The sequence below is a fragment of the Argentina silus genome (genome assembly GCF_951799395.1).
Source record: "Argentina silus genome assembly, chromosome: Y".
Taxonomy (NCBI): domain Eukaryota; kingdom Metazoa; phylum Chordata; class Actinopteri; order Argentiniformes; family Argentinidae; genus Argentina; species Argentina silus.
In genome coordinates, this window is record NC_139654.1 from 37,335,200 (window position 1) to 37,343,261 (window position 8,062).

General features: G+C 41.2%; 1 pseudogene across 1 annotated transcript; it reads right to left on the reverse strand.

Annotated features, from left to right (window-relative positions):
- Nucleotides 1-1,243: 1,243 nt before the first annotated feature.
- On the reverse strand, nucleotides 1,244-7,648 carry LOC310824102 (cytochrome P450 3A27-like; annotated as a pseudogene). The gene is made up of 10 exons: nucleotides 7,553-7,648; nucleotides 7,314-7,457; nucleotides 6,751-6,839; nucleotides 6,492-6,640; nucleotides 6,043-6,170; nucleotides 5,845-5,920; nucleotides 5,472-5,632; nucleotides 2,478-2,697; nucleotides 2,112-2,274; nucleotides 1,244-1,360 (listed from the first exon to the last, which is right to left on the reverse strand). The product of its transcript is annotated as a cytochrome P450 3A27-like (transcript).
- Nucleotides 7,649-8,062: the final 414 nt, after the last annotated feature.

Consider the following 8,062-nt stretch of genomic DNA (forward strand, 5'->3'; position numbering starts at 1 on the left):
AGTTATTGAAGACACGTGTCTGTCTCATTTTTTTAACTTTGTTGCAGTATAGGCCACCTCAATGTAGCGTTCTGTGTCGCGCTGAAGCGTATGAAGTGTATTCAGTTATGGGGTTTACTGTACATACTTTTTCTCTGCACTGTTCCTGCTGCAGAGGATGCGTAAACGATTTTCCCATGTTGTTTTTTGGTTGTGGTCTGTGTTTATACATTTAGGCTATTAGTTGTATCCTACTTTTCAGTTTTACAAGTCAAATCTTATGACAGATGAGATGGCACTTCAAACGATAAAATGCAGGTACATTTTGATTACTGCTGCACTACGATACCCATAGATAGACCCAATACATTGGTAACTGCACTACTTATACAGCTCATATACTGCTTATACTGTTCATACTGCATTCTATATTTATTCTGTTTATAATGTTACTGTTAATACATATATTGCTTATACTGCACTACTTATACTGCTCATATACTGCTTATACTGCTCATATACTGCTTATACTGCACTACTTATACTGCTCATATATTGCTTATACTGCTCTACCTGTATATATTGTTCACATTGCACTCCTTTTGCACTTCTGGTTAGACGCTAACTACATTTCGTTGTCTCTGTACTTGTACTCTGCACAATGACAATAAAGTTGAATCTAATCTAACACCTATTCATTGTCATGTTTTGATGGCATATTGTTCATTCTCATGTTATGATTTAGTTTGTGATTATACACACGTTTTTAGCGTGATGATAGAGACCCACTACCAGACGAGTACAAAACATACACAAGTCACATGCAAATCCCTGCACTGCAGACGACAGACAACAACTGTCTCTGTACAACTAGTCCTGGACCTCCACTAATAGACAGATACAAAGAGAGCAGCATACAGTAGCAGCAGAGCCCAGAGGCGAGGCGAGGCAAGGCAAGTTTATTTATATAGCACATTTCATACACAGAGGCAATTCAAAGTGCTTTACGTAAAATAGATAAAAAGGAAAGAGCATGAAAAAAAAATTAGAATAAAAACGCATAAAAGACATAAAAAAAGAATAAAAGTCACAGTGCATTTTAGGGTCACAGTGCAATTATTAGCGCCAATTTAGTTTCAATTTAAGGCAAAAGCGAAGCCCTTTTTTTTTTTAAGCCCATTTTTGAAAGTAGCCAGTGTTGGGGCTTATCCTAGATCTATGTGTAACATAATAACTGAGAGACCTGCAGCAGGGCAGGTCCTCATCACTGGCTGTCTGCTTTGAGCTGGTTGTCGTTGGACTCCTGGCAGCGGGACAGCAGCTTGAGTTTGATGGGCCGTATGGGCATCAGAGTGTTCTGTAGGTCCATCTCAATGGGGATCTGGTGAGAGTTGACACACAGTTAAAGTATTGTAGCGAACGGCGGGGCAGAGCAGCTTGCCTTAAGCGGGTATCGAACTCGCAACCTTCCGCTTACAAACCGGCCGCGCTAGCCACAACACCAAGAGAGTTAACTCCCTTGGCGGAGCTGCTAACGGGCCTTACACAGGGTCGTTACAGTATGAAGGAACGAGTAAAACAGATGTCAGCGTTACACTATGAATGTTACCTAATACAGTGTCACTGTTACGTTCGGGTAGCATTGCACTATAAATTCAAATAAACTCAAACTCCTGGACAACGTCTCTTGGGTCGACATACATTAAAATGGCCCTATGAAGTCTCGAGGGAGTTTTGCAGAAATACAAATAGCTTTTTTTTAAATCTCACACTTCCATCATTTAGTTACTAAATTTTAGTAGGTAGCCTATACTGAGGATGATTGGCGCCTAGTACTGAAAAATGCAATCTGGGAAATTAAATGGGGAGTACATACTCATGCAGTACGCAAGTACAGAATTGTAGTATGGGGGTTCAAACCCGGGTCTCCCATGTGGAAGACACAAACGCTACTATTAAGCCAAGAGGACATCCTCAAGGTCTGAGGGCGACACTTCAGTTTACATGTCTCAGGCAGGGCTACCTCATCACGCGAGTGTGATTCCAAAATCACCTCTGCTACATATAGAAACGCAACAAAGTCATAGGTACAAAATTATATTTACAATCATTGTATCATTATTTTGTCTCACCTCTGTCTCTTTGCAGACGGTGAAGTTGAACCTCTGTAGAATCTCCACCATCGCCAGTTTCATCAATACCAGAGCGAATCGCATCCCGATACAGTTCCGTGGGCCCAACCCGAACGGCATGTAGGTGTATGGGTCGATGCTCTCCTTGTTCTCCTTACTGAACCTACACACGGAGAGTTCAGAGGAGGAGGGGTTAAAGAACATATCAATTAAATCACAGTAATATGATGGTTATACATGGTTGAAGAAACCTGTTTGTGTTTGGTCGTCGCATTTAGGTTTGTTTTATGGTTGTTTGTGGAACACTGCTCTTATCGTTGCTGTTGTGATTGATATTGTGGTTGTGGTTAAGATGTGGCCCATTACCTCTCTGGTTTGAACTCCTCTGGGTCTTCCCACACATCGGGGTCACGGTGCAAGGTCCAGATGGGTAACATGACAACCATACCCTTGGGGATGGTGATGCCGCTGATCTCAACAGATTTCTTGGCGACTCTTTCAAGTCGATGGGGTACAACCTGAGAGACTCGTTGATCACGCTGTCTAGATAGTCCATCTGCATCAGAGCCTCGTACTGGATAGGAGCCTGAACAGGGATATTACACTCACATGAGCACTAGTGATTGGTCGTTCACGTAGCCGTAGCCCAGAACTAACTCTTTTTCGTCGCAAATCTGAAGAGCTGTTAGTTTTTTGTGTTCTTTTTTTGGGAAATGAACACAGTACTGTACTTATTCTAATCTGCATAGCCTAATTTCATGACACCCGCATACAGAACGCCATTACTTTCAATGTACGTGTGTAATAGAGACTTGCTTTTTTGTTGTACATGAATAAACAAAAAAATCGCTAAATAATGTTATCTTGATAGTTAGAAGAAAATACATTTAGATTCCACTGAACAATGTAAATGATAGATGTACACAAGGATCAATCAGAAGTCAAAATGCCACTAAACTGGGCTGCTTTTAGTGGATTGACTGCTTGGAATACTGAATGTGCTATAGTCTATTATTTCCTCTCACAGTCGACAGACTACAAGAAAACTGTCAGGTGGTTCAAATGTGAATAACTTGGTATCCATTCCATTAACTGTGGCCGGGCAGCACCGAACAGCCCAGAGAACATTACCATGGTGCTTTTGAATATTAGGTCCCTATCTGGCAAAACCTTTATTGATCTTATCTCAGAGCGAAAGCTGCACTGTAATGTTTTTATCTGAAACCTGGCTAAACATGAATGCATGTCAGTCTATTAGAAGTAGGGAAAAAATATATTTTCGCTCCATTACTTATTTAGCCATGTCGCTGAGCAGATGAGAATTTCATGATGAATATGAATATGAATAGTACACCATCAACAGCTTCCTCCTGTGATAATGATTTAGTAACCAGCTTCAACACCAAACTAAGGGCAACTATCGACTCTGTAGCACCAGTCAAACTGAAAAAGGCTGTGGCCAAATTTAAAAGAATTTGCAGAAAGTCTGAGCTGACAAAAACTGCAGGTCCACCTTGATATTCTTCGAGAGCATCTTTCTGCTTTTAATAAGGCAATAAAAAAAACGCCAAGCCGGATCATTTCTCAAAATTGATAATGAATCATAACAACTCAAACAGTGCTCTTTTCAACGATTGACAGCCTTATAAATCCCGCCCACAAGACACCTGGTGATCTGCTCTCCACCTACAAATGTGAGGAATTTGCAACATACTTCTGAGATAAGAGAAACAATATTAGGTGAGGAGAATCACTCAGGCAAGACCTGAAGATGTGTTTGATGACTTGTTACCCCACCTTCCACCACATGGAAGCACTATGAACTCTTTTGCAGTGGTCATACAGAAATGCTCAGCAAAGTGGGGGTCTGTTCATCTGCACCTAAAACTACCATGGTGAAACCCCTCCTGAAGAAAAGTAGACTCGCTAAGGACTGAAGAGTAGACTCTTCAGTCCTTAGCGATTTTAGGCCAATCTCCAACCTTCCCTTTTTAAGCAAAAAAATTATAATTCTTGAAAAAAAGGTGTTCAAACTGTTAAATAATCTCCTTCTTCCCAACTGTACCTTTGACATGTTCCAATCTGGCTTTTGTGCCGATCATAGCACTGAGATAGCACTATGTTGTTAAGTTATTAACTAGGTTCTTAATGACCTTAGAATTAATTAATTAATGCTGATGCCAAAATGCTCTTTGTCCTTGTCCTGGTCAAACTGTCTGCACACTTAAAGACACTACTTACAGTAACACTAAGCACCAGGCAAAAAAACAAGGTGTTACCATTGACTCAGATCTTAATTTTGAAACCCATATCAAGAATGTGACTAAAACATATTTGTATCACTTAAAGAAGAGTAAGTAAGTTTGCCGGAAATCTGCCATCGTGGAGAAATTCTGTCTGAAGTTGTCCAAACAACAACATCCTCCCTAATAATAATATATCCCCCCGAAATGAACTTGCAGTGTTGGACATTAGCTGTTGTTTTTCTGCATGCGCACACGATTGGGAGAGGCAGCCACCAGAGAAAGGTCAGTCTACTCCCCTAGAACACCCCTGGCACTCACAACATGTTTATATGCAAACCGAATGTCAGGTAGGACACTGCATTTTAAAAAGCGTGTTTTCCGAACCAAAACAGCGTTCGTAAATGAAATATTTATTCATAAGGGATTTATTATAAGGGATCTTGTTCCCTGATCGCTACCGATTAAAGATAGTCATTACAACCGTTAGGAAGCTTTTAGAAAGCTTGAATATTACATGGACCTTTACAGAACACAGCTGTAAAGATGCAACCTTTCCTCTCCCAGGCTGACACTGAGAGACGAATGCATGCTTGTATTACTAGCAGCCTTGATTACTGTAACACTCTCTTGTCTGGTCGACCAAAGAAAGCTCTTGGCAAATGATACAAAATGCAGCAGCACGAGTCAGATGGAGAGCACATATCACACAAGTCTCTGCACTGATTACTTGTTAGTTTTATAATTTATTTTAAGATGATTGTATTAGTTTAGAAATCACTCTATGGTCATGCACACCACTGCATGTCAGACATGCTTTTAAGGTATATACCCTGTAGATCCCTCAGGTCCTCAGGTACTGGCCTTTTAAGTATTCTGAAGATTCCAACAACACCTATCTACTTCCTGTTTCAAATGAATAATACTGGGCAGAAGTCTGCACAGGGATGCTACAGACACATTAGCACACTGCAAAATACTGTCACCTATCTAACCATCTGTAGGAGTCTGCAGTGCACAGGGGTTACACACTCATCAGTACCCTCTAAAACACTGTCACTATCATATTTCCTGTTCCACATGAATAGTACTATATAGGAGTCTGCAGAGCGGTTACCTTGTTGGGAAACACAGTGTCTATCTCCTCCTGCAGCTTGGTCATGATGTGAGGGTTGGTTGCCAGATTGTAGGCCAGGAAGGACAGAGAGCTACTGGTGGTCTCATAGCCAGCAAAGATGAACATCATTGCCTGGGACAAGATCTCGTGGTCACTCAATCCTATGATGATGGAGAGAGGGGGAGAATGAGAGGGAGGAGAGGGAGAGTGGGAGAAATGGGGTGGTAGGTGTGAGAAAGGGACGAAGTAGAGTATTTCCACGGTGTGTTTGTAGGTATAGGTGTTTGAGGCAGGTACTGTATGTGTGTGTTAGATGCTAGTATACAGTGTGTGTGTGTGTGTGTGTGTGTGTGTGTGTGTTTAAGGCAGGCACCTTTACTCTGCTCCTCTCCCTTTGAGTTGCTGTCTTTCTGCGAGTCTATCATCAGCTGCAGGAAATCTACCCGACTCTGGAAGCAGGCTTACGTCAGATCAAAATCACATGAGAACTACCAGATGCTACCAAATCTCTACAATTGTATTACACAATACTGGCTGAAGATCGTATATTTGATCAGTTATATTTACATACCTTCCTGGTGCTAGCCACGCGATTGGACTTGATCTTCTGAAAGACAGCGTAGAAGAAATCTGTGACCGAGGCAGGGAATAGGGATACCTCCATGTTTGCCATAACAGGACCCATGAAGGGGAAGAATGCTGGATGGACAGGAAATGCCACGGTTACAAACAGGAACAGGAAATACCATGATACGTGACTCCAATCCTATTCAATGCACAGCCCTGTCCAGAAACAACTCCTAGGCTCTATCCCTAGACACTTCTGTATCCAATCCACTCAGATCTCCAAGTGTCCAGCATTTAGGAACTAGAGGTTGGTTCTGGACACGGCCCATGTGTTTGTCAAATGAGTAGAGCGCAAACCATTGGCAGTGTGGTTTATGTCAGTCTAATCAATGAAATCAATAGCTTCATTTATTAAGCACAAAATGACTGAAAGCTATATGGGGGCAGTTGTACCGACTGTGAGGAACAGTGGGCTGAAGATGTCAAACTTGAGCATTTTCTTGAAGTTGGTCACAAAGGGGTCGGAGGGGTTGTGGAGGGAGTCGATGTCGACACTGAATGAAGTACTGACGACCACATCCATACTGTATGGTCCAAAGAACCTGGAACACAACCACACAATCTCTGACCACCAGAACCACAACCACAAAATTAAAGGGGGAGTTCACTGAAATTACAAATTCACCTTATCGTCTCGGAGATAAATACTCACTCCTTTAGTTCAATGGGCTCATCGTTATCAGCCGTCTTCTTCAGATTGCTGACCAAGTTACCAGAGTGCTGCTTCATGATCCTGAGCATCTGAGTTGGGAAGGATACATGGAAAAATATCATGATTGATACGTGGATTAATATGTGCAAAACATATATTAATATCATGTTTGAAACAGGAATTATTTTAATGTTTATATAGCCTGAGAATATACATCCATACAGGATACATTATGTATATAGTCAAAGAATAAGTGACTCCAAAGATGAACTATTATTCTATACTACTTATCGAAGATAAGATCAAATATACTTTATTGTCCCGGATGAAAATTTGTCTTGGATTAATTAATTAAAGTTGCTGCTTCACACAACAACAAACAACAATGAATACACACTATACACATAGTACAAATCACACACACACTCTCACACACTCTCACACACACACACACACACACACACACACACACACACACACACGCGTCAGAGTTGTTAGTCATTCATTTATTTGTGTTGTATAAAGGAATGAATGAAAGAAGGAGAGGAGAGATGGGACTGTACCTCTTTGATCCGCCCACTGGTGAAGGAGGGAGACAGGACACTGCGGATCCGTCTCCATGCATCATCCTCAGCGATAAACACGGCGTCATACCGTGAGATAGATATTCTAGAAAAATTATTATTATTATATACTGCAAGATTAACCTAATATTAATAATGCTATAATAACAATGATATTATCTATTTAAGGAGCCCTTATGTTTTTTTCCCCATACAACAACTTCAATTTAGCGTATTACCCTCCTGTTAGTGAAAAGGGAGTAGCATTCCTTGATGAGGATGGTTTTGATCATGGCTGTGTCCATGATACACAGGATGGGCTGACGGCCATCATAGATCCTACAGACCAGCAAAAACAAAGATAGTTAGATATACACTCACAGAGCACTTTATGAGGAACACTATACTAATACTGGGTAGGGCCTCCCTTTGCTCTCAAAACAGCCTCAATTCTTTGTGGCATTGATTCCACAAGATGTTGGAAACATTCCTTTGAGATTCTGGTCCATGATGACATGATTGCATCACTCAATTCCTGCAGATTTTTCAGGTTCACTTTCAAGATGTGAATCTCCCGTTCTACCACATCCCAAAGGTGTTCTATTGGATTCAGATCCTGGGAAGGCCACTGAAGAACACTGAACTCATTGTCATGTTCATGAAACCAGTTTAAGACAACTTTTGCTTTGTGACATGGTGCATTATCATGCTGGAAGTAGCCATTAGAAGATGGGTCAATTGTGGCCATG